This window comes from Lissotriton helveticus, chromosome 8 (genome assembly GCF_964261635.1).
Source record: "Lissotriton helveticus chromosome 8, aLisHel1.1, whole genome shotgun sequence".
Classification (NCBI taxonomy): Eukaryota; Metazoa; Chordata; class Amphibia; order Caudata; family Salamandridae; genus Lissotriton; species Lissotriton helveticus.
Window position 1 is genome coordinate 127372910 of NC_136069.1, and position 27959 is coordinate 127400868.

A 27959-nucleotide genomic window follows, 5' to 3' on the forward strand; every position below is an offset into this window, starting at 1 on the left:
ACCTCATCATAAACACCTCGAAAACTAAGCTCCTTTATTTTAACCCAAGTAAGTCTTCCAGATCCACTCTTTCCCTTGACGGAGAGTCACTGGAACGTGTAAAAGAATTTGACTACTTGGGAATTAGAATTTCGCAAAACTTAAAGTGCAGTCTCACATTGATCAAATGGTCTTAATTCATAAAAGGGTGGTTGGAGCTTTAGGGCGAGAACATCGCACTTCCATCACTAAGCCCATTGCTCCTGCCTTGGACATCTACGCTGCAAAAGCTGTGGGCTGCGCCCTTTATGGCGCAGCGTTGTGGGGTTTCGATTGTATTGAATCCCTGATCACCTCTGAGAATAAATTTCTTAGGGAGCTGGTATCTCTTCCAAGGGGCACTTCCATTAAACCATTACTGAGTGATCTGGGTCGCCGCTCCATTCAGGACCTAGCCAGGTTACACCCTCTTCTATACTGGGCTAGGCTATGGCGGACCCCAGAGCTCTCAAAGTACCTAGTTGGCTTGAAAGAGGTTATGAATCTTTATGGTGCTCATAAAATCAGCTGGATTCGCAACATAAAGAAGCTTTTGTACGAATCTGGCTTGCCAACGGATTGGGAGCTTGGGGTCCCTTTATCCAAGGCCGAAACTAAACAAATCTACTGCAATTGGGTTGACGACCGAGTTCAAAGGGACCCAAACAAAGGCAGGTTAACTGAAGCGTTTAAACAGCATAAATCAAAGCCTCACTTCGAGCCTTACTTGGACTTTATTAAGAAACCAAGAGACAGATCCCTTTTTATTCAGTTTAGGCTGGGAAATCTCCCCCTCCATGATTATACCTGTGAGTGGAAGCCCCCGTACCAAACTCCACCTGACTGCCCATTTTGTGAAGGTGTCACCGAAAATATCTCCCATGTCTTCTTTGTATGCCCAGCCTATGTAAAGCCCAGGCAGAGATGGCTTAAACCCGTGTGTTTATTGCTTGGAACCAGGGATCACTCCACAGTACTCAAGGCTGACACTAGTACAAGCTTAGTGTGTGGGGTTGCCAAATTTCTGAGCTGGGCTTGGCTGATTAGATCTAAGGCTACTAGAGGACTTTTATTTTAGCTGATTTTTCTAGTATTTCACAAAGCTGCTAATGTTTAATATGCCTTTTAAATTATTTATTGTAACACAAATTGTTTTATTGTAACCTACTTTTTAAAATGTAATATTTATGAATTGTGTTTTTTTATCTTTTGTATGTGTTTTTATGATATCTTGTATATCGAAGTAAAGCTTTGATGATGATGATGATTATGATAATGCTAGCGCAGTATTATTTCTTTCCTCTGCTTACGCTGTACATAATATATCTCGCATACTTTCTTAGGATTGTAACAGCTCATGTCTCTTAAACGAAAAACAAGACTGTTCAATAAATCCTTTTTATTGAAACGCCCATCTATTCTTTCTGTATAACCCTGAAGAAACTAAGCCTGCACGGTTAACTGAGTGAAACTGTTATCTATTGTTTCCACGATTCTGAGAGTGTTCCGATTCTAAAGGGAAACATAGTTGTCATGTTTATGCTGTTGCCAGAAACTACTCCCTTCTTCTTTACAAGGAATTTCTAGTGGCCTCTGAGCTAGCTGGCACACAAAGTAATTAAGTTTAATATACTTGCTAGGGGCATGCTAACCTCAGGCCTATGCCAAACCTATAGTGTATATTATTCCAATGCGCAGAGCCTAATAGGGAAATAGGTACTACATGACAGTAGCACTCTTAATTTGTTGGGAAACGTCACAACAAGGGATATATCGATGAGTCGTCTGGTATAAACTGTGTCACTAATAGCGTTGCTGTAAAATAGAACCAGTGGCAGCCACTCCTGTCTGTGCAGAAGCCATACCTTCATGAGCGGCCACCATCAAAGATGTTTGCGGTCAAGGTTTGGAATCAGATGATCACCAACCCCAGAAATGGACACAAAAGGACCTTTGTCAATAGTTAACTGATAAGTATATCGAGAAGGAAACCCCTGAGGAAAGGGAGTAACATCCTGAGTTGCAGTAATGGTCGCCAAAATGTCATTATTAATTTTAGTCATAGAATGCATAAATGCGGTTACTTTAACTGTGGCTACTGCAGGTTTGGCTGCTTCATCAGCAATTGAATTCCTAACAGGGAGCGCTCCCGCACACTACATGTCCAAGTGGCCGGCATTCTTTAAGAGTGGCCACTCGCACCCAAAGCTATTTATGGTTTATCGTGCTACTTTAGAATCCCGAAAAGTATTTTGTTCCCCAAAAATAAATTGTCATTGAAGGACTGTACACAATAGAAAGAATCACATACAACAAGAGTAGGTAATTCAGGATCAGCATATTCGAGACCTAAAAGGAGGGCCCTTAACTCGGCCAGCTGGCCATGCAGTCCCTAAGGGACTGGGTATGAAGTGGAGAAGTGTGGCTCACTGGTTAGAAGCGGCAGACCCTGAAACAGATGTCGGCCCGGGACCAGGGTTCAATTCCCGTCGCGGCAGGGTCTTGGGTCAATGTCCGCGGACTCGATAATTCTCGCCTAGGTGCCTAAGCTAATCATGGGTCCCGCTCTGCAACTCTGGGCAATAGCTTGCTTAATCTCCACAACGGCCCTATCAGCGCCGGGGATGCCTGGCTTCACCTTGGGGGTGCCCAGGAGGGACCATCTCACAGGGAAAGCCAGGACGGGTTCCCCAGCGGTATACAGCGCCAGGACACTCCGAGATGGAGTAACAGTGCGCTTTACAAGTATACATTTACATTTTTACATGAACCAAGGTAGAGTGAAAAACTCCATCTTTCATTGAACCAACAACAATAGAGCAAGCTGCAGAGTAAGCATATTGATAACCAATAATCGATTAAGCCGAACCATCAGTGTAAATGATACATTTGTACTGATCAATACGAAGAACCGAAGAAGGCAGAGGGCGAACGTGTTCATACTGAAGAAACTTTTGCATCTGCAAGGAAGGGTCAAAAGCAAAGCTGACATCAACGGATGTTAAATACATAGCCTATTGATTCCAATGAGGATGCAGAGCTCTAGAATTAGGAACACTAGCTATCGTGACCACCTCTAAGGTCGGCATAGGTGAAACAATGAAAATGCGTTCACCTTGAGCAAGAGGGCATTCTTTTATAATAGCCATCTGCACAGCAGTCAAAAGGTTTTAGTAGAAGAGAAACACAGCTCTGCAGGAGTGTACAGGTGTGATTCATAGGCAATAGAAACAGTGTCACCCTCATTAAATGGAATATAAGTGAAACTGAAATCCGGATGACAAAATTGGTAGCATTCAACCTTGTCTGTAAGTAGTTCATAGCAAGTGAATCAGACTGTAAAGCGTGCAACACAGCGGTGTGTTCCAGAACCCACGAGGAAGCAAAAAAGGATGAGTGTATCAAGGCATAAAGAGGTTTGATATACTGACCGCAGTCAGGAATGTAAGCCCTGATAAAATGTAGAAAACCAAGCAGAGACTGTAATTTTTTTAAGGGTTGATGTAAGGTTGCAATTGTGCCCAGCCCTTATTCGACAATTCATAATCAAGAAATAGAATGGCCAGAAATGGAATATGTGACTTCGCAAAATTTTACTTGTAGCCAAGAGCAGCGAATCACGTGATGATGTGAACCACTCTTGTGAGATGAGGATTTAATTCATCACCTGTCAGGTATATGTCAACAACATAAGAGAAGGTGACAGGATCAATTTCATGCAAAAGGGACACAATACATGCTGCAAAGACCCCGGGGCTATTCTTATATCCCATGGTTGGTCTGGTGTATCTCCTCTGGGAACCAAGAGTGCTGAATGCGGACAAGTCCTTCTCTCAGGAGCCAGGTTTTGACAAAAAAATCCATTAGAAATATCTATTGTGGGTTTGAACTTTTAACGCACGATATTATTTATTAAAGCTGTACTATGCGTGTTTTGCACTACAAAAGTACGTGTCTGACTATTCAAATGTCTATAATCCAAAACTATGTGATAAGAGCCATCAGGTTTTAACACTGGAAAGAGAGGATTATTCATCGCAGAGACACAGGGTTTAATTATTCCCTGATATTCTAATTGAGTAAGAATCTCTTTTACGGACATATTAGTGTCACGTTTGATGGGATATTGAGGCTGGGGTTGAGGAGTATAAATATGTTATGTTATATAAATCTCTAAAGCGTAGCGCAAACCCGAGGGTGTCCTGGCGCTGACTGTTACCTCTCTGAGTTATTATGGAGATTCTATATGTTAAGCCAGGGTTTTAGTTCCTTACTGAATACAAGAACAGTGGTATTCCTAAGATGGCAGGGGAGATCATTCCAGGCCTTTGCTGCACATATGATGAAGCTTCTCCCACCCGACGTAGCTTTCTTGATGGGGTGTACAATCACCATTTTGGCTCCAAGTGAGCGCAGGGTTCTTTTGGGGGTGTACGATTTAAACCGCCTGTTCAAGTATTCTGGTCCCAGGCCATGTAGAGCCTTGAAGATAGTGCTTAAAGATTTAAAAGGCACCCGTTTCCTGAATGGCAACCAATTTAGTATATTGATTTTGTTGCAAACCGAGACATATTTTGGTGTGCTCGTAAGACATCTTGCAGCAGTGGTTTGCAGAATTTGCAGTTTATCTAAATATTGTTCTTGAATATTCAAATATAGGCCGTTGCAGTAATCCAGCCGTGATAGAATGACAGATGTAAAGACAGTGTATTGAATATCTTCCAGCAGGAACAGCTTTATCTTTTTAATCATTCTAAGAGAGAGGAAAGTGGCTGAGGCTGTAGCATTTATTTGATAACCAATGCTCAGTATGTCAGCCACTATAACTCCTAGGTTTTTTGCCTTTCTTATGGGTTTGGGGAGAGTGCCCAGTTCTTCCAGCCACCAGTCAGAGGTCTAGAAGTTGGCATTATTTCCAAACATGATGATCTCAGTTTTGCCTGAGTTGAGCTTTAGGCAATTCCGTGTCATCCAGATTTTAACTGCTTCCAAGCAGTCATGGAACCTCTTTCTCTTCCCTGATTCATGTCCTGGCAGCAGAGACACAACAATTTGTGTATTGTCTGCGTTGGAGGTAAAAGTGTCTATGGGTCTAAACAGAAGGTCTCCCCAACCGGCTTGGAAGGTGGCTACGAAGTACCGGCGGAGAGAGCGGTACTTCCCTCGTGTCCTGAGCCATTGCCAGGCGGGGTGGAGCCCTCTACTTCGACCATAAGGTGACATACAACAACTGCAACCAAAGACGACACCTAGTGATCCAGGTGATCTTTTTCTATGTTGCAGATTGTTTGATATGTAGTCACCTTTTTTAATACACCTCACACTATATTTATGCAGTAGCATTATTTGATATCTAGGTCCTGATGAAAGCAATGGACTCTTTAGTCCTGAGATTTGCTGAAACATGTTGACCACCATTACATCTTGGTAAATATTTGCTTAAATTTACCACTGCTATTTTTTAACATTGGTGGAGCGAGCATTAACAGAATAAACATTTTCCTGCTCTCTCAACCAATTTTATTTTCACTGAGCACTTTTCTTCACTTGCACTGCAAATCAGTCACTCTCCTTTTTCTCCCTGAGGGGTGGCCTGTGACACTCTAAACCATATTGGTCACCACTAGGTTTACAAGAGGTGATTACATCTTACCTCCCATCTGAAACCAGTGGTGGACCTTTTATATGGTTAACAGGAATCCCAAATGATGAAGGGCGGTTCAGAATGGTGACTGATGGGTATCTTGTTAAAGGATCACAGGGTACCTATCTATGCTTTTCTTTGTTCTATGTAGGGGTTAGCACTGACTTCTTTAGTTTAATGTACCACATTTAGACCTTCTGTTTAGACACTTTTGTGTTTTAAACGTTACTTAGGGAATGTGTCTTTGCACGGTCTTTAAACTCCCTTAGGCCCCCCCTTACCTTAGTGTTTTTTCTGCGTAGGAGGTAAGACTAAAGCCAAAGGATCTGATCAGGGGAGCCAAGTACGATACCTACACATTGTTATGTTATGTTATGTTAAGGGGAGCTTTTAAAGCACTCTGTCACCGTGGGTTTCCTGGCGCTGGTCTGACACTGAGAAGAGGAAGGGGAGTTAACCGGAATGTGGAAAAAGCAAAGTTTTTAGAGATTTACGGAATTGGGTGAGCGAGTCAGAGAATTTGAGTGAGGAAGGAAGATAATTCCAGAATGTGGGGGCAAGGAGGGCAAATCTCCGTCCACCCATTCTGCAGAGTTTAAAAGAAGGAACGACCAGAAGTCGAAGGGTAGAGGATCTAAGATTACGTGAGGGGCAATAAGGACTGATGAGGGACTTCAGGAAGGCAGGACAGGTGCCGGTAAGAGATTTGAAGGTGAGGCAGCCGATCTTAAAGGCTGCCCTCGAAGAGATAGGAAGCCAGTGAAGTTTAGTGAGAAAAGGTTTGGCAGATTGCCATTTCGGGATCCCGCAGGCCAGTCTTGCCGCTTGGTTCTGGACGATCTGAAGTCTAGAAATGAGGGTCTTGGGCAGACCGTGGTAGAGTGATTTCGAGAAATCCAAGCGGGAGAGGACAAGGGCCATGATGACTAAAATCAGGGCTTCGGGCGTCAGGAGGTAAGCCACCTTTCTAATCCTGCGCAGTTGGTACATGCAGGAGGAGACCACGACCCGATTTGGGGTTTAAGTGATAGCTCGGAGTCAATGATGACCCCGAGACTCTTTACTGAGGCCACAGGGGTGGGAGGAGGGCCGAGGTCTCCCGGCCAAAAGTGCGGGCCCCAGTGGGTAGAGCTCTTACCGGGGAGAAGGAGCTCCGTCTTCCCGGGATTTAATTTAAGCTGGTTCTGACTCATCCACTGGAGAATGTGGGTCATAACCGCCTGGAAGGTAGACATAGCAGAAGAAGAGTCAAGAGGAAAGATGAGTTGCAGGTCGTCGGCGTAATTAAATACGGTGACGTCCCACTGCCTCAGGGAAAAGAGAAGAGGTTGAAGATACAGATTGAAGAGAAGGGGAGATAAAGAAGAGCCCTGAGGGACCCCGCAAAGTGTGCGCTCCCTAGGTGCCCTGAAAGTACCCAGGCTAAGAGTCTGAGACCTCCCAGTCAGGAAGGATTTGACCCAGGTCAGCGCCAGGCCCTGGATGCCAGCCTGCTCGACACGGTGGAGAAGGATGTTGTGATCCACCGTGTCGAAGGCGGCCGACAGATCTAGAAGAACCAGGGCCTGAGGGGTGCCCCTGTCGACGCCAGCTCGAAGAGCGTCCAGTACGGCCAAGATTACTACCTTCGTAGAGTGGCCGGGTCTGAAACCGGCCTGATTGGCTTCGAGAAACTTGGAGCTCTCGATGAACTGAGAGAGACAGGCGGTGACGTGGGCTTCCAGAATTTTGGCGAAGTAGGGCAGAAGGGAGATAGGCCGATAATTCGCCAAAACCACGGGGTCCGCTCCAGGTTTCTTCAGTAAAGGCACTAGGAGAGCTGCCTTGAAAGAGTTGGGTACGGAGCCAGAGGAAAGAGAAGAATTCAGCAGAGGAAGAATATTATCGGGGAGATGGAGACAGATGTCCCGTAATATGGAGGGTGGACAGCAATCGTCCGGAGAGCCGGATTTAACCCGGGCGGCCAATGTGGCCAGAGATTTAGAATCTAGAGGAGGGAAATGTGTGAGGACAAGGGCATTTGGAGGGGGGCAGACAGAGTTAGCGCCAGGAAAGGTGGCCGGAATAGTGTCCTTGATCATAACAATTTTCTGCAGAAAAAACGAGCTAAGGGCATTGCAAGACTCCTGTGTCGGGGCCTGGATAGGAAGCGTCCTGGGGTCGGAAGAGAATTCTTCAAGCACTCTGAAAATCTCCTTAGATTTGCAGGGGGCGGATAGGATCTTGTTAGAAGCATAGGCTGTTTTAGCCATCGCAATGGCTTTTTTATATTTGTTACGAGCAGTCACATAGATGTCTCTGCTCGTGGAGCAATAAGTTCTTCTCCACTTGCGCTCCAGCTGGCGTAGCTCCAGGTGTTGGGTTTTTAGTTGGTGGTCAAACCATTTGTGGGAGTTGCTATGCCGTGAGCGGGGAAATTTGGTGAGCGGAGCAAAGATGTCACTGGCAGAAGTAAGCCAGTCAGAGATATTACCATCTAGCTCGTCGATACAGGTGTCACTAGGAAGGGAGGGGCAGGAGTGGGACAGGTGGGAGAGGAATGCAGAAGAGTCAACAGTCCTCCACTTGCGGGCCACACCACCCTCTAAAGGGGGGGCTCTGATGTTATCGCTGACCGAGATTGTAATATCGATCAGGAAGTGGTCAGACCACACGCAGGGAGTGATCTGCGGACAAGAGGACTTCACCCCCAGAGTCCATATGTGGTCAAGAATATGGCCACCGCTGTGTGTGGGGAGTTTAATAAGTTGAATAAAATTAAGGCTCGAGAGAGTCTCAAAAAGCTCAGTGGCGTGCGGTCCGGCATCTTTGTGTTGGAACCAGTAGTTAAAATCGCCAAAGATGGCGACACGAGAGGTGGACGTGATCAGATTAGCGAGCTGCTCAGTGAGGGAAGAGGGAAAGGAGGGCATGGGGGAAGGGGGGCGGTAGAGAATTATAACAGTGAATGCACCCACCTCAGTTTCTAGGCTGAGGACCAGGTTATCCACTTCGGGCAGGATCAGGGAGGCAGTGGCAATAATTTTTAGGTTCTTACGTATAACTGCTGCCACCCCGCCACCGGGTCGGCCCCCAGGGCGATTGGCATTCAACAGATAGTAATCAGGGGGTAATGCCGCCAGAATATCCGGAAGGGAGTCGTCGGTGAGCCAGGTTTCGGATAGCAGAAGGACGTCAGGGTTCTCAGCCGAGAGCAGGAGGAAGATGTCTGTTTGATGTTTTACAAGGGAACGAGTGTTGAGATATAATAGTCGGATGTGAGGTTCGCAGGGGGTAGGGGGGATATGTGGCACGTCCGGTCCCGAGTGGGATGAGGTATTCCCTATGATACCTAATGAGGAAATCCGCGCTTTGACCTCGGGCGGGAGGGAGTAAGAATCAAATTGTAGGCTCTTTAAAGCACTTGATGTGTAAGAAATCACAGCAACAGCGTCCCTGGCCCCTGGGCCCGTCCGGCCGCGGACGGGCGCAGACGGGCTTAACTCTGGCGCAACTCCGGCGCGCCTACGGCGCGCCCGCTGCGCTCGTCCGCTGCGCAGACGCATAGGGGACGTTTAAGTAGGCTGATGACGAGGGGGGTGGGCGGAGTCAGCAGGGCGGGTTAGGAAGTAGTTTTTAAAAAATCAAGGCGACCGCTTGTAGTCAGCAGGACAGGAAGGCTGGATTGTACTGCTCGTAGTCAGCAGAGAAAGAAAGAGGTATTTAAAATAAAATTACAGTGACAGACGCGCGCAAGCCCTCTGCCACCGGGCTGCTCGCGATCACTGAGGGAAAAGGGTGTGGAGCCTAAGTAGGCTGATGACGAGGGGGGTGGGCGGAGATATTAAATAGAGTATAGCTAAGGGATCACCCCTGAGGCATTCCACAAGGTACGGAAAAAGGTTTGGAGTAGAATTTGCCCGGGGACACAATTTATGGTCTTTCGGTTAGAAAGGTTTTTAATAACTGCTGGGCTTTGCCCTGGACCCCACACTCTGACAGACGATCTATCAAGAGATCATGATGGACCGTGTCGAAGGCCGCAGAGAGATCCAACATGATTAGTGCTGCTTTACCTCCCTGATTCAAACTTCCCTAATTTCTTCTGTCAATTTTATAAGGGCTCACTCTGTGCTGTGTCCTTCTCTGAAACCACATTGAGTGGGATCTAGAGCCTGATTTTCATGAAGAAAAGTACTAAGCTTTCTCTACCAATTTTGTCGGCAGTGGAAGGTGAGAGATTACCTGAAAATTGTTTGGATCATTAGGATCTAAATTATATTTTTTCAAAAGAGAGTTGAGGCTATCTGTCAATTTGGGGAAGTGCCCCGATTCAATCATAGCATTAAAGAAGGAAGTAAGTGATGTGGTAGTAGGTTCCAGGGCTAATTTAACCACTGATACAGGGCAGGGGGCATAGGGAGAACCTGATCTGATTGACGCCAGAAGCATTTTTGTTTCATTTGTTGAAAGTGGGGTGAATTTATCAAAAGTAGGAAGGAGGCCAGTTGCTTGCTTGGTTCCCAAGAGGCTTCTATCTCTCCCAGCAGGGAGAGGTTGAAGGCGGAAAAAAATATTTCCACCCTTTTCAAGAAAAATGTTGCAATGTCCTCAAACAGGGCCGATTCACAGAACTAACTTAAGACAAAATCCTAAACTTACTACCATTTTGGTATTCACAGAAGGCACTTACTCATTTTGGTATTTACAGAAGGCACTTACTCATTTTGGTATTCACAGAAGTCATTTAGGAGTCCTAAAGTTAGGAGTCCTAACTTTACTACTCCTAACTGAGAAAAATCCTAACTTTAAGACTTTGGGTATTCACAGAAGGCATTTAGGAGTCCTAAAGTTAGGATTCCTTTCACTTGTTGTACAAGATCGGTACTACTCATCATTTCTAGCAGGGCTGTTGTATCTGGGTCCATGAGGGCTTCCAGATGGAAACTGAAGTCCCCCAGGATGGTAAATGAATTGGTGCAGAGCCCTTCTTATAGCAGAATTCTGATCACTTTACCGAATGAATTCCTGAACCCTGGAGGTCCAAACAATAGAATGCCCTTAAAAGAGTGGTGGGGATATAGACCGAATCTAAAAGAGAGCACTTCACAGGCTGCATTAGAGGCTATATTATAAGCTACTTTAAGGGAATTGTGATATATTATTACTACCCCCTCCCTGTTGGCCTGTTTAGTATGTTGCAGAGAAATTCAGGTGGTGTAGCATCGACTAGGTCGGGCCCTGGGGCATCATCTGTCCAGGCTTCTGTGATGAACACCAGTTTTATATCATGTTCTACTAGGAGCCTTGCACAGTCTAAACGTGCTTTACCAAACTGTCGTCCAACTGACATTTTAATTAATATCCCTTGTGCTTCTCAGTTTTTGTCACTTTAGATTCCCTGGTATAGAAAGAGGCAGTTAGGCCAGGTATCTGGGAGGGCAATGGGCTTTATATAAAATGTCAGACACTTACATCCAATGTATGTCCCTTCTATAAGGATCCAGGGCAAGTAGGTGGGCACTGGAGTACCTTAAGAGCTTGGCATTGTCTGCCTTGAAATAGGCAGGGGGGGCTGGCGTTGAACTCAGTCCGAGAGTGGACGGGCTCAGACGGCGTGCCTTTGATGCGCCAGCAGTGCGCCCAATGCAAGTGGTTGCGACAACGCGCCCATTTATAGCGTGGCTAAAAACAACTAGCCCGCTAACCTGGAATGCCGGCCCCGCTCTGACTCATGGGAACCGCTAAACAAATAATGCATCCTGCGCTGCTGTAATGCGCTAGGGGCGGGCAGCGAGTTAACAGGTATGCATGAGGCAAGTTCAATAAATTCAATCCATGCAGTCCGGTAAAATACAGCAATTCAACACGATCACTCATTGCAATCAATGTAAAATTTTTTAAAATGTGAAAAGGTTTACAACGTAGGAAAAGCTCTCCCGGCCAAAGCCTCAGGAGAGGCTAACGCTGCATGGTCACGTCAGTGTATCCATTTATTGCATGGCAAAAAACAACTAGCCTGCTAACCTGGAATGGCAGCCCCGCTCTGACTCGTGGGAATCACTCGACAAATAATGCGACCACAAAAGGACAAACTACCCGAAAACCCGCCAAGTACCTCAAGTATCCAAGTACCTCAATTTAATCCATCACATAAGGAGCCAAGTTGACAATGAGGTCCGTCAGGGTGAGGCGAGTTGCAATCTCCACCACTAACACCAGGAAAAAGAAAACAAAAAACCCTAAGGTACCAAACGAGCTACTTGAGAACAATATGCAAACCTTGTCTACTTCGACCACTCCCACTGGAAGGGAGAATGCCTTTAACATGGCTATCGCAGTCAATCCAGAATCGCCCGATACCCTGCTAGTGGATCTAGCCCAAAGCTCAAGAGAGGCAGGAAATGGGTTCACTGGTAAGCAACCTGAGCCCCAGGGGAGAAAAACATTTCAACCCAAAATTTACTCCAAATTCTCCTTCATAAAAGACGCAGGTGCGCTACTCCACCTTAACCCCTGCCACCAACCAAACCTCCCTTCCCCGCTACACCCCCAGCTGTCAGATGGAGCTCCAGGATACCTCGTGGCCTCACCGGACCCACCCGACAATGGCACCGGTCTGTCATCTCTACCAACTGATCCAGGGGAGAGAAGACAAAACCCCTCAGACTCGCCGATCAACTCAACTGTAGAGTCCCCAAAAGATGTCACGGGACCACTGATACTTACTGTATCCCCCACAATCAAATTCAAATTAGCCACTGGAAGCACCCCAGAAGAGGCCCTGTCAAGCGCCGAATGGAAACCTTCACCGGCCCCTCCAGCTTTGCTAACTCCTCAGTCTCCCCTTGTAAACGAAACGGAACTACCAGCAGATCTATCTGGGGTTCCCTTGGAGCCCAAAATCACAGTACTTCGTCGCTAGAAAGCAAGTCTCCCCCTAGTCATTGGACCCCCTGCTCTTCATCCCACAGTGTTCGACGTATTTAATTTCACAGGCCCCACGACTATCCCACTCAAAGACACATCCACTACAAAGGCACCCAGCGAGCCAATTCCCCCCCAAACTCTGAAAACCAACTTTTCCAACATCATCAACTGTAACCACGAATCCAATAAGTACAAACTCGAACAGGAGCATAAAGACAACAAGGAAGATACTGCCTCCACACAGACGGCAGCAAATCATTTCCCCACTCGAAACAGCTCAGACCACAAGACCTCAAAGTCCACCACGGAGGAACCCCACCCTGAACCAACCTTATCTAATCATTACCCTACAACGATTAACAAGGAGGGCGACCCAGACGACACAACTTTAAGAGGCACCAATTTCGCTTCCCTTACAATGGAAGAATGGGAAAATCTAGTCACCACTTATTCATCTGAGGAAAAGAAAGCAGCGGCACCACAAGGTTTGGGAACCCCTCTCAAAAAGGCAGACGTTAATTCCGAGCCAAGTGAATCAGGAGTATAGGCTTCCCTCTTAAACACCATGCAACTCTCCACCAAAGCTCTGGAATACCACTCTGACAAAATGGACATCCAACTCACCCTACTCAACTGTCTTGCATTACATGTTACCAGCATTGACCGCAAGCTCTCAGATATGAACAACTTCATCGAAAGGGCCCAACGGGACACAGCCATACTCCCACCAAGCTGCACCTGCCACCTAATCGTGGAAAAAATCACCTCGTTACCCACAGTGATGAGTGACCTCCTTACTGACCTGAAAACCATAGGTTCCGTTTCGAAGTCTGAGACTGAAAGTACGATTACCTGTATTAGAGGACCTGCATCCAGCATTGAAAAAGGCCTCAAGATGAGGCCACAAAAAAAGTCGCATGAACCAGCTACCCAAAATCTTAATCCATTCATCACCCGCAACCCTCTTGACCTCAGCGAAGGTCAAGGGAAAAGAACAAAGGAAGAAGCAACCAACTCGACGGCCCAAAACACCCAAGAGGCAGGTCAAGACCTGGAAACCGGAATGCAAAGTTGCTCCATGGTACTCAAACCGTCTCCTTCAAAGTCCCCAATGAGAGCTGAGGTCAAGCACATGGAATCAAAGGCAGTAATCATCAGCCAGCCAAAAACGCAGGAAGCAATAACTTTAGATAGCAAAGTCGAGCAGAATAAAGGACAATCCTCCAAGCAGCGAAGGAAACAAAGGAGGAAAGGGAGGTACAAGAATTCACCTATTAAACCATATCTACAAATCTTACCAACCCCTCCGAATGGCCTCCTGCAGGATCTTAACACCTTGGCTGCTAAGGCTTTTCCCGCTGGGTGCTGAAAGCTCCAAATTTGCCTTGTTCATGACAAGGTCAGCTCGTCATAAGCACAGCTCCAGTAAACTGCATGACGAGCTGACCTTGTCATTAGCATGGAAGTGGTTAAAGAATCCACCACGCCAAAAAGCCAACAGCTGAACCAAAGCTCAACCAGCCCTCAGACACCAAGAAGCCTAGTCCGAGTAGAAGACGATCCCCCCAAGGATCATAAACAAATCCTAAAAATTATTCAGGATAAAGTGATTTGAGGCCAAAAAACCAGCACATCCGGAAGCGACAACCCAAAAATGGGCAGACCCCCTCCAGTATGCGATACTAATCACCATCAACCACCAGTTGTACAACCAAACTTAGTAGCAATAACCGAAACAACCCTAACTTCTCTAACTAAAACCGCAGATCGACTTTACTACTGTCAAGGTTACAAGCACTCTTACCTGTAGGATGCTTGTAGACGGATTTCGCAGAGACGTTATGGACCTACTTCCCCGAATTCTAGGCAACACCCAATGATTTATTTGCACACTGAGGTAGTTAAATAGAAAAAAGGGAGGTAGGCCGGATCGGGGACGCTACCTGTTCCTTCGTTGTCGACCTGCGAGGCAACAAAGAAAACTTTTGTAATTTTAATCCCCTTTTTCTCCTGTAAACTAATACTATCTGATCTACTCTACAATGTTCTCTTTAGTTATCCCCTAAGAGAGCCTACCTGCGACTTTTCAAATCTAAGCGTCGCGTCCGTGTTGTCGTTGTGAAGAGTCTTGTATCTGTGTGGGTTGTTGTCGAGAGAGTTGAAGCCAAATGGGTAGTTTCTGTACTCCTAAAGAATATAATTACATAAAGAATAAGTTACCATCCTTTCCACTGTTGCATGTCACCACATCATATTATCTACAGTTCTTAATATCACTTACTCTATGTATTCACTCGAGTCTCTCTCGTTCTTCACAACCTAAGTAGAAATATTAACTAAACAGAAAAGCAAATAAAGAAACATAACATCACTTGTACTGTTCCCGAGATTTCTCTTTGATTAATCTCAAAGTCTCAAAGTCTCTTTGTTTTCTTTCAGGAAATCTAATGTCAGGATATCTCCTTTACCAAGATTCAACAAATGTCTTTGAATATTCTTTCAGGTAAGTTCCTTAGTCTTTAACAAATTGCTGCTTGCTTGCGTTGGGCGCCTTGTAACAATTAGAAAGGGTTTCACTTAGCTTTGAATTCTGTGTTCTTCTTGCAGCGCTGCGTGAAGAAAAAAGGATTCCGATCCGGATGTCTTGGGCGTTGGCAGGCGATCAGGCTTCCAGGGATCTTCCAAGGTGAGTTCCTCTCGAGGGCGGCGTAAGGCAAAGCGTCGAGAAACGTTGGGTGTGGCCATTTATAGTTGAGCCGCACCCGAGAGATGATGACGCACTGCGCACCTTTTCCTTGCGTGCGTGTGCGTTTCTGGAAGGTTCTTTACCTTGCCAGTCTGCCTCAAGCAGTTCATTCGTCAGTAACACGCTTCCCAGAGCTAAGCCCCAGAATAAAATAAACACTTAGTAATCTGTACATCAGAGCTTGATACAGCAATTTGAAAGTTCAAATGGTACATGAAGTTCAAATGATACATGAAGTAAAAATAAACAGGAGATATTTACAGTCACATTAAACATCATAACTTTCACTATGGCGTGCTGGATGCACGGGACATGGGTAGGTTTCCTGAAGGGATAAACTGCTCTCTTCTAGAGTTGGGATGTACGGATTCATGACAGTACTCCCCTCTCAAGAGCCCTCCCAAAACCTGAGGAACTGGTTTTGGTTTGCCTGGATTCTGAAGATGGAAACGTCTTACCAATCGAGGAGAATTTTGTAAGTTAGAAAGAGGTTCCCAGGATCGTTCCTCTGGGCCATAACCCTTCCAATGTATTAAATAAAACAGCTTTCCACGGATTCTTTTTGAATCTATAATGTTTTGAACCTCAAATTCCGGAACACCATCTACTTGAATAGCTGCGGGGGGTTTCCTAAATCTGGTCATAGGATTGCAGGGTTTTATTAACGATACATGGAATACCGGATGAAATCGATATTTGGCTGGTAAAGTCAATTTAACACTAACAGGATTTATCAGCTTAAATGGCCCTATAAACTTAGGACAGAATTTTTTACAAGTTTTTATCTTTACATTTTTTGTGGATAACCACACCTTATCTCCAATGGAGTATTTGGGTTGTGGTCTTCTGTGTAGATCTGAGGCACTCTTTTGTCTCTCTTTCGCTTGGGCTAAATGATAATGGGCCAGGTCTTGGATGTGAACTAGTTTCTTAATATGATCCTCCAATGATGGGAATATAAAAGGAAACCGTATTGTTCCTGGGATATTTTTAGGATGAAAACCATAGGTACTAAAGAATGGTGATAGAGTAGTAGAGGAATTATCCATGTTGTTGTAAGCAAATTCCAAGATCCATAATAAATCTGACCATTCCTGCTCTTCCTCTGCTAAAGCACATCTTAAAAATTGCTCTATGGTCTGATTGGTTCTTTCGGTTAAACCATCCGTTTGAGGATGATAACCAGAAGATGTACGAATATCCATGTTTAAAGTGTTTCCTAAATTTTGCCAGAAGTGGGAAATGAATTGAGGGCCTCTATCAGAAATTACTACTGAGGGGATGCCATGCAAGCGAATTACTTCTTTAGAAAATATTTATGTTAACTCCTTAGCAGAAGGAATCTTCTTCAATGGGATAAAGTGAGCCATACGAGAAAAATGGTCTACCACGGTTAAAATAGTATTAAAACCATTCTTAGTCTTAGGGAGTTCGACTATGAAGTCAAGGGATATTGTATGCCAAGGTTGAGGTGGTATCGGAAGAGGAAGTAGAAGACCACTAGGTGCTTGGTGTTGTGTTTTCTTCTGGGTGCAAACCACACAGGTCTCAACGTAAGTTTGAACATCTTTTAACATAGATGGCCACCAAAATGTTCTTTTAATTAAATGACAGGTTTTCGTTACTCCTGGATGTGCAGACATTAACGTATCATGATGTAAGTGTATCACCTTTCTTTGAAGTTCTTGTGTGGGTACCATAATTTGTTCATTCATATACAGCAAGTCATCTCTAATTTGCAATAAAGGATACTGATTTTGCCATTCTTGCACTGTTTTGTCTTGTATCTTTTTTTTTATTTCTTCCACCACATCGACTAGAACAACTCCAATCTTAAAACAGTGATCAGACAATACCGGCTGAGTTTTTTCAGGTGAACAATCTTTTTCTTCTGTGATTCCCATACGTGATAAAGCGTCAGCTTTTAAGTTCTCTCTTCCTGGACGATAAGTGATAATAAAGTTATAATCATTAAAGAATAGTGTCCAACGCAATTGTCTAGCCGTGAGAGCTTTAACAGAACGTAAAAATTGTAAATTTCTATGATCTGTATAGATTGTTACAGGATGTCTAGCACCTAACAAATAATGACGCCATTCTTCAAAAACTGCTTTGATGGCTAACAATTCCTTGTCTGCTATAGTATAATTTTGTTCCGTAGGGGTGAGTTTTCTTGAATAATATGCTATAGGATGCATCTGACCAGTTTCTTTATGCCTTTGAGAAAGAATACCTCCAATGGCACATTGTGAAGCGTCCGCTTCTACTATATAAGGAACGGAAGGATCTGGATGCATTAACACAGGTGCTGAAGTGAACTGCCTTTTTAGATCTTGAAAGGCTTTTTCTGCATCGCTATTCCACTCAAATTTTACATTCTTTCGTAGTAACCTAGTTATTGGGGTTATAATTTGAGAAAAGTTACAAATGAATCGTCTGTAAAAGTTGTCGAAACCTAAAAAACTTTGAATTTGTTTCACTGTGGAGGGACTGGTCCAATCGAGAACTGCCTGAATCTTCTTTGGATCCATCTCAATACCTTTTGGACTTAAAACATACCCAAGAAATTCTACTCTTGTAGTATGAAAAGTGCTTTTTTCTACTTTGATGTACAAAGAATTGTCAAGAAGTTTTTGAAGAATAGCTCTAACTTGCTGTACATGATCAGTGGTGTTCTTAGAATAGATGAGAATATCATCTATGTAAACTATGCAACAGATATCCAAAAATTCCCTTAAAACTTAATTTATAAAAAATTGGAAAGCTGCTGGCGCATTGCAGAGTCCGAATGGCATGACCTGATACTCATATAAACCGAATTTAGTACGAAATGCTGTTTTCCATTCGTCTCCGCTTCTAACCCTTACCAAATGGTAGGCTCCTCGCAAGTCCAATTTGGTATAAATGGTAGCATCTTTCAATTGGTCCAATAAGGTTGGAATTAGTGGAAGAGGATATCTATTCTTGATGGTCACATTATTTAGAGCTCGGTAGTCAATACAAGTACGCAATTCACCTCCCTTTTTAGGGATAAAAAAGAGAGGTGAGGATACAGGTGACTTAGAATGTCGAATAAAACCATTGGCTAGATACTCATCTAAATATTCCCTCAAGTGTTCGTTTTCTTTTTCAGTGAGAGCATATATTCGACTACATGGTAAAGTAGCTCCAGGCACTAAATCAATTCGACTATCAAAATCCCTATGTGGTGGTAGGGTATTGGCCTTTCTTTTATCAAACACATCATGGAGATCTGAATATTCTTTTGGAACCCCTTCCAATAGCAATACACTCTTTGAGTTCATTGGAAAATTACTTCCCTGTACTAATAACTCTGAAGTTTGGGGTTGAAAACAAGAAGAATGACAAAATCTGGAATCAAATAGTACTGTTTTCTTCACCCAGTCAATTTTGGGGTTATGCTTTACAAGCCAAGGTATACCTAGAATCAAACGAAATTGAGGGGCATCAATGATGTCAAATGTAATGTTTTCTTTATGTCTATTTAATCATGTCATTTGAAGAGTCTCTGTGTGAAATTGAATTAGTCCTGATGATAATTCTTTACCGTCAACTGCTCTAACTATCTCTGGGTGCTCCTTGGACTCTGTTGTAAAATCTAATTCCTGCAGAAAATGAGTGTCAATAAAATTGCCTGTTGCCCCTGAATCAATCAAGGCGTCACCAGACCAAACTATTTCCTTTCTAGAAAGAAACTGTAAGGACATTTTTATACTGAGATGATGAGAAGTTACATCTGGAGTTGTGGAGGCCAAACTAGATAACATACTCGACAATCTGACCTCTTGATTTGTCGAGCTAGTTAGTTTTCCGACTGTTGAACTAAACCTAATTCAGAGTTTTTTCCTTTAGATTTATTGGGGCGTACTGGACACTCTTTAATGAAATGTCCAGTTTTTCCACAATAGAGACACTGATTTAACCTTCTCCTTTTGTCTTTTTCCTCTTTATTCCGAGGTCCTTTGATGGTACCTATCTGCATAGGTTCCCCTAAATCTACCTTAGGTGTTGGTTCTGTCTTGACACTGATTCTATCTTTGAAAGTAAATAGTTTTTGTTCTGTTTTTCCTTTTTCCCCTCTGCGTTCAGACAAACGATGATTTAGTTTTACCACTAGATCAATGAACTCCTCAATATCATCAGGTGGATCTAAAATTTGTGTGATCATATCTTTCAACTCTTCCTTTAAGCCTTTGTAAAAGAGTGAAACCCTCTTACTTTCAGGCCAACGAGCTTCTATTACTAATCTGTTAAACTGAGATATATAATGTAGTAAGTCTGATGAACCTTGTTTTAGATGAAGTAGTTCATGATCTGCAGACTGAACAAAAACATGTTTTGCAAACAATTTCTTCATTGTGTTTTTAAAACGCCTAAGGTCATAAAGAATGGGGTCATCACGTTCTACTATCGGTACTGACCACAGGGCCGCGTCTCCTCCTAAATAGGATAAAATGAAGGCTATCTTAGAGGAATCATCAGGAAAGGCTGTGGGTTTGGCGATAAAATGTAAATGGCATTGATTTAAAAAGATTGAAAACTTGTTACTGTCCCCATAAAATCTTTCTGGTTGTGCTAAGGGAACTGGTATAGGAGTCACCACTTGAATCTGAGTTGGTGCTGTAGGGGAACTAGAATGCAAGGTTTGAAGTCCTGGTTGGAAAGTTGGTGGTTTCAAAACTGATCTCTGAGTTGGGGATTGAATACTGTTTTGAATTACAGTAACATCTCTACGAAGTGCGGCATTTTCAGTTTGTATTGCAGTTAACATATCTGCTATATCTTGCAGAGAAATCGAGGCGGAAGAATCCATAACGTCTGGGCGAAATAATCGTCGTGGGCTTTGCCTTCTGTCAAGGTTACAAGCACTCTTACCTGTAGGATGCTTGTAGACGGATTTCGCAGAGACGTAATGGACCTACTTCCCCGAATTCTAGGCAACACCCAATGATTTATTTGCACACTGAGGTAGGTAAATAGAAAAAAGGGAGGTAGGCCGGATCGGGGACGCCACCTGTTCCTTCGTTGTCGACCTGCGAGGCAACAAAGAAAACTTTTGTAATTTTAACCCCCTTTTTCTCCTGTAAACTAATACTATCTGATCTACTCTACAATGTTCTCTTTAGTTATCCCCTAAGAGAGCCTACCTGCGACTTTTCGAATCTAAGCGTCGTGTCCGTGTTGTCGTTGTGGAGAGTCTTGTATCTGTGTGGGTTGTTGTCGAGAGAGTTGAAGCCAAATGGGTAGTTTCTGTACTCCTAAAGAATATAATTACATAAAGAATAAGTTACCATCCTTTCCACTGTTGCATGTCACCACATCATATTATCTACAGTTCTTAATATCACTTACTCTATGTATTCCCTCGAGTCTCTCTCGTTCTTCACAACCTAAGTAGAAATATTAACTAAACAGAAAAGCAAATAAAGAAACATCACTTGTACTGTTCCCGAGATTTCTCTTTGATTAATCTCAAAGTCTCAAAGTCTCTTTGTTTTCTTTCAGGAAATCTAATGTCAGGATATCTCCTTTACCAAGATTCAACAAATGTCTTTGAATATTCTTTCAGGTAAGTTCCTTAGTCTTTAACAAATTGCTGCTTGCTTGCGTTGGGCGCCTTGTAACAATTAGAAAGGGTTTCACTTAGCTTTGAATTCTGTGTTCTTCTTGCAGCGCTGCGTGAAGAAGAAAGGATTCCGATCCGGATGTCTTGGGCGTTGGCAGGCAATCAGGCTTCCAGGGTTCTTCCAAGGTGAGTTCCTCTCGAGGGCGGCGGAAGGCAAAGCGTCGAGAAACGTTGGGTGTGGCCATTTATAGTTGAGCCGCACCCGAGAGATGATGACGCACTGCGCACCTTTTCCTTGCGTGCGTGTGCGTTTCTGGAAGGTTCTTTACCTTGCCAGTCTGCCTCAAGCAGTTCATTCGTCAGTAACACGCTTCCCAGAGCTAAGCCCCAGAATAAAATAAACACTTAGTAATCTGTACATCAGAGCTTGATACAGCAATTTGAAAGTTCAAATGGTACATGAAGTTCAAATGATACATGAAGTAAAAATAAACAGGAGATATTTACAGTCACATTAAACATCATAACTTTCACTATGGCGTGCTGGATGCACGGGACAGGGGTGGGTTTCCTGAAGGGATAAACTGCTCTCTTCTAGAGTTGGGATGTACGGATTCATGACAACTACAGGGAGTCAACCCATGGACACGAAAAAAAATCAGAAAAGATTGAAACGAATCTCCAGACCAAAGAGCAAGACCGTAATGACTTAGGCAGTAGCAATTCAGTAAATCAACGTCAACAAGTAACATCAAAAACAATTCTGTTCATCCCAGAATATAAGTTCAAAGGCAGAAGGGACATTCTAAACCGTGGCAATATCCTTGAAATTCTAGAAGCAACCAGAAGTCTAGCCGAGATCAACACCCAAGACTTGCTGTCAGTAGAATTTGAAATCCTAAAGCATTTCTCGGAACAAGAGGCGACCAAGACCGAATGGGCTACACCCGAGCTAGCAGAAATAATCCTCAGTGAAGCATCGCAACTAGAAGCCTGGGGGATCAGAGTGCACCAGTACCGACCAGTTGGGTACCCGACCCCGCTGCTCCAAATCCAACTCAACTCCAACAAGTGGCTATTAAGCAGCCGGAGCGAACACAATCAAACCAGCACATTCCTCAAAGGAGCGCGCAGCACCTCGGTCACAGGGCCCGATGGACCCAACCCTACAAATAGGAAGGGAAGGTGGTCTGAAGAAATCTACTGTGTTGCTGTGGAAGCGTTATATAGACGACATTTTTGTGGTTTGGCGAGGAACAACTTCTGAGGTTGAATCCTTTCACGAATGGCTAAACCATCAGAATCAATATCTTAAGTCCTGACTTTTCACTCTTGTTGTAGGACTCCCTAGCGCCGGGACACCTCCCCTGAGGTAGCTGTTCGCGCTCTATAAGCTTCTGTATTATTATTATTATTATTAAGTTCACCATTGAGTGTAGTAAACAGCAACTACCCTTTCTAGATATTCTGATTTTCCCACAAGATGGTAAATTGGCATGCGAACTTTATAAAAAACCAATGGCAAGGAACTCACTTTTGTCTTACACCAGCCACCACCCGCGAGCCCTAAGGGATAACCTCCCTGTAGGACAGTTCCTTAGAGTCCGCAGAAATTGCTCATCAAAAACTTTGTTCAACAAACATGCTCGGATTCTATCGAGACATTTGGAGGATCGGCAGTACCCACGACATCTTGTACGGAGGGCATGGAAGCGCGCCTCTAATAATAACAGAGATGCTCTCCTAGAAATAAGATCAAGTAAAGAGCCTCTCGATAGACTAACATTTGTCAGCACGTTCAATGTTTTGTCTAACAAAATCCAGAAAACTGTTCAGAAACACTGGGGCATTCTTAACACAGCTGAAACTACTATAAATCCACCATTATTCTCCTTCAAGAGGGCTCGGAGTATAAGGGACAGTTTGGTACATACAAGGCCAAGAGTGAAAATAGCTGAACCCCTTAATACACTTTGGAACACCCAGCCAGTACGTGGCCATTATCCATGTGGCTCCTGCAGTGCCTGTCCACAGACTTATAAAACTGACCAAGTCGATATAGGCACTGGAAAACCCTGGTTACTACGTAAACACACGAATTGTAACACGGAAGGGGTGATATATTTGATCACCTGTCCATGTTCTCTACAGTATATTGGACATACAACAAGAAAAATGAAAGTTCGCATCAGCGAACACAAGTCTACCATCCGGTGCCAAAAGCAATCCACCTGTCTCACAAATCATTTTTTGGAGAAAAAACATCGAGTGGAAGATCTGAAGTGGGTAATTCTAGAACACCCCTATATCCCACCACATATCAGTGACAAATCGAAATTTCTGTTCATCAAAGAGCAGAAATGGGTGTTCAGGCTTCATAGTGATAGTAGAGGGTTGAATGATTCCATTCCTTGGATTTCAATCTAACCTATACATGTTTTTGGCTCTACTGTATGAGTGATCCACAATTCATTGGTCATGTATGCTAATCATAAGCCTTTAAATCCCATTTGTGGTTAGCTTATAGGTACAGCTGTGGCTGGAGTTGCGTGGTTCACCATGTTTCTAATTCACATGAATATTCAGCCTTAAAATTATGATTATTCTTAGTGAGTTTTTTCTAACCATATAGAATTTTTGTAACCATGTATAAGTCGTTTAATGTCAACAGCATCATACTATCCCGACTTTTTCGAGATCTAGCCAAATCCAGACCTTCGAGAGGGTTGTTAATTTATAAACTAAGACTCGAGCACAGTGCTTGTCACACGACAATGCTAGCGATTGGTGTCTGGGCGGCTCTGACGTGGTATACTGTGCAACTCAATGCGCAAGTCCGCCCGAGAAGTGTTTGCCCGAGTGCGAATGCGCGCCCGAGTAGTGTTCTCCTCGAGGTGCAATTAACAGCGCATGACATCGTTGCAGCCCACGCAGTGGTAGTGTTATCCACACGCGCACTTGAAGTGGAAACGCGGTGCCTACGAACAACTTACCAATTTACCAATTTACACCACTAATGAACTAGCTAAACACTAATTTGCTGGGCTATTTAAAGGAGGGGCCCTGATCCGGTCGGTACCTCCACTTCCTCTCGGACGCCTGAGAGAGGTACCGACGGACAGGTAAGGCCTCCTCTGTGTGATACGATTACACTGGCAGTCTAGATTTAGATTTTGAATCTCTGAATTACTGCAGTAAGTTACTGGATTTCCCATTGTTAATTGTAAACTTTGGGTTGGGCCGCATTAGTTTCAGAATGTCCAGCCTTGTGGTTTTGTTCTATGGTCCCTATAAGCCTTAGTCAATGGTTTTGATAAAAATTGTTGTAACTAGTAACAGAAGGCATCTAATTTTCACAAATATTTGTCTTCCTATGTACCTCAGAGCGGGGCCTCATATTCCCGAGCGGTTGCCGGGTGAGGTGAGGTCTATCTCCTCGCAAGACGAGGTGAGTATTCACAGGTATTAAGCATGTTCTGTGAATGAGTAAATTGACTCAACTGGCAAACAGGTTACCATTTACCTTGTTTGTTATGTGGTGGGCACAGTTTCTTGTGAGCACGTGGTTTATGTATATCATATTTTAATGCATATTGTCTTGTTTAAAAATCTTTTTTTCAGGACTGTAAAAGAATTTTCAACTTATACATGGACATTGGGGCTCCAAGTTCATGGTAGATATTTGCATTATATTGGTTTTCACTTTTTTCACTTTATGCACTTAAGTGGCAGTTGCTTACCATCTAGGTCCTGACGAAAGCCTGATAAAATGTCTTAGAGGCTGAAACATGTTGACCACCTGCACAGCGCCAAAGCGTAGTTATTAGGTTTCACTACCCGGCGTGTTTTTAACATTAACACTCAGACTTTCCCAAATAAAAAGTTTTCGTCTGAGTTGCTAATTTTAATCTTTTCACCACAGCACTGCACACACACTTCCATCACCATCCTATGAGCAGCAGTTTGGCAAGAGTATATCATTTTCATCCACTCCCGCACCATCAGCCGACGGTTTGGGCGGTAGAGTTGGGTGTTTCTACAAATATCCCATATGATGAGAGTCCGCCAATAAAGGGTGGTTTGATGGGAATATCTTAGCCTACTGCTGCTCTAACATTTACCCGTCCTCACAGCTATTTGTGTGCCACCACACACCATAGACCTCTCATTCTCTTTGTTATATAAGTGGATGTTGTAGGAGATGGGATGACAGGTCTTTAAATATATCTCCTTTGACCCTTCTCATACACTTTTGTTTTGCAGCTGAAGAAATCTACCCCCCAACTGACTGGTCTTGGACATCCAAAACTATAAATTTAAGAACTGACAATCCATGACCCAACCTTGAACAGGGAAATAAGGGAAGGAACTTAAAACTCTGCTCATGGAACATCAACGGTCTCGGGACCAAAATCAATGACCCGTCTCTATTGTTATATCTTCAAAATTGCGACTTAGTCTGTTTGCAGGAAACCTGGCAGGAGGACCCGCCACATCTCCAAGGCTATATGACTTACCATCTCCCCGCAACCCGACGATCGAACTATGGTCACTGCAAAGGAGGACTAACCGTTTTCGCCTCGATCGAAGCTATAACAGTAGGGAAAGAACGCACAAGCAAAAACACTACATCCCTCGAAATAATGGCAATCCAATTTGAAACACGGGGCCAAAACTCCCAACAACATACCACTTTGGTAAACATCTATATTCGCCCCCAGAGCAAGAGGACCGGTGCTAGGCAGCTGACACGCGAACTCACCCAGCTAATAACGGAGGACGAAAGTGTGAGTTACATCCTAACTGGAGATTTCAACATGTTCCTAGGGGAGACAACGGACGAATGCAACGTAGAAGACGATAAACGTCAAGCATGGGGTATCACCTCCCAGGATAAATATAAGTAGGGCAAACCAACAAAAATCTCTAAGGACTTGCATAGTGAACTGGAAAGTCTTTCTATGGCAGCACTAAACGGTCATATGCCAGGGGACAGACCTCAAGCCCCAACTTTCCACACCGCAATTGACTACACCTTTGTCGCCCTCCCATTTCTTGATTTAGTCAAAGACTTTAGGATTGGGGTGTCATACCACAGCGACCATCAACCCCAAGAGCTCACTCTTGGTATCCAGGGTACCGCCATAACATACGCCAACCCAGAACCCCACCAAACTACGAGATATCAATGCAACAGAATTCAAAGTAAAATATGCGATCCAGAAAAGCTATCAGTCGCTGCAAAAACATTGTGGGAAGAAATCAAACTCAGCGAAGGAAGCACCGCCCATGCATGGGAAATCTTCTCCAAAGCTTTGGGTCATCCAGCTCCACCGGCCCCTGCACATTCAGTACAAAAAGGGCCCCAACTAAAACAAAACATTTGGGCGAGAACAAGAGAGTGCTCCTATTTGACATCAAGCCAGCACGAAGAACTAAGACAACTAACGGGCGATATTAACAGAGCAATTTGCGCAATTCGCCAAAACAGCGCAACTGCCGTCACTGTAGATGTACTAGGAAATCTACGAACAAGGAAAAAGAAAATCATTTGGTGCGCAAAAAAGGACAACACGGAATCACTCTGGGCCAAACTACTTCATAATGTAAAAACGATAAATAGTGCAAGATTCTGGCAAACAGTCAAGAGCATTGAAAACCCATCGGCCCCCTGGATCAACTCACATATAGCGGAGGACGTCCGCAAACTTACTTCAATGTAGACCTCCAAAGCAATTTGCAAAAACCAGTCAAGCATCCTTTTGCATTTCTTCCACCCCCCTCACACAGGAATGAACAACGACCCAGTTCCTCTCTAAAAACGATTGAGGGCAGAATTCACCAAAGTCACCACGAGGGTGCCCCTGGGCCAAACGGCCTGCCGCCAACCTTATACAAACAAGACCGACAGTACTGGTCTGGCGCACTACAACTGCTCTTTGACAATATCACCATGCACAAACAATCCCAGCATCTGGAAAGGTTCCATCATCTCGCCTATTTATAAAAAAGGCTGTAAGAGCGACCCAAAAAACTATAGGCTGATCGCTCCCATTGACATCGAGGCCAAGTATTACGCGGGCCTTGTCCTAGCCGACCTTCCGGAATGGGCAAGGGAAAATTCCTTAATCCCAATCAATCAAACAGGGTTCCAGGAAAACCTGGGAACCACCACAAACATCTTGGCTCTTTCCCTTCTAGCCGATTCCACAAAAGCAGCAAGAAAACCATTATTTGTCAGTTTCATCGACTACAAGGCCGCCTTCGACAGTATAGATCGAGGAAAGTTATGGTCAAAGCAATCTCGATGGGAAATACCTTCTGCCCTCCTGAGCCAACTCATTCTACTACATTCTGAGACGTGGGCCCAAATCAAACTGGGGAATGGCACAATCGTATCCAGGCGGATCCCAACCTCCAGAGGCTTAAAGCAGGGTTGCGTTCTGGCCCCTACCCTATTCAACCTCTTTGTGTCCGATCTCTCAACTGACCTAGACAACAGTAACCATCATGCACCAAAATTGGGAGGCCTCCCGCTTTCAAAGTTATTGTTTTTGCTGGACCTATCAGCGGCGTTCGATACTGTCAGCCATGCCTTGCTTTTGGACAGACTGAGGGACTTTGGGATTAAGGGCCAGGCCTTTCAATGGTTGCAATCATTCCTTACAGGAAGGACCCAAAAGATACAACTGGGGGACGAAACATCTGAGGTGGGGATCTTAGAGTGCGGGGTGCCACAGGGGTCCGCCCTGTCCCCGCTTCTATTTAACCTCTACCTGCAACCATTGATTGCTTCTCTGGCCACTATGGGCTGTAAAGTCTATAACTACGCGGACGACACGCAACTGCTGCTAAGTGTCGATGACACCACGGCCGCGCAACTCCAAACTCAGAACATCTTGCGGTTCACAGTGCAATGGATGACAGATAATCTGTTAAAAATCAACCCTGACAAGACTGAGGTACTAGTGATTCCATCTACTGCCTCACCTTGGGGTGATCTCTATTGGCCTACAGAGTTGGGCCCGGCTCCAAAACCAAGCTCGTCTGTAAAG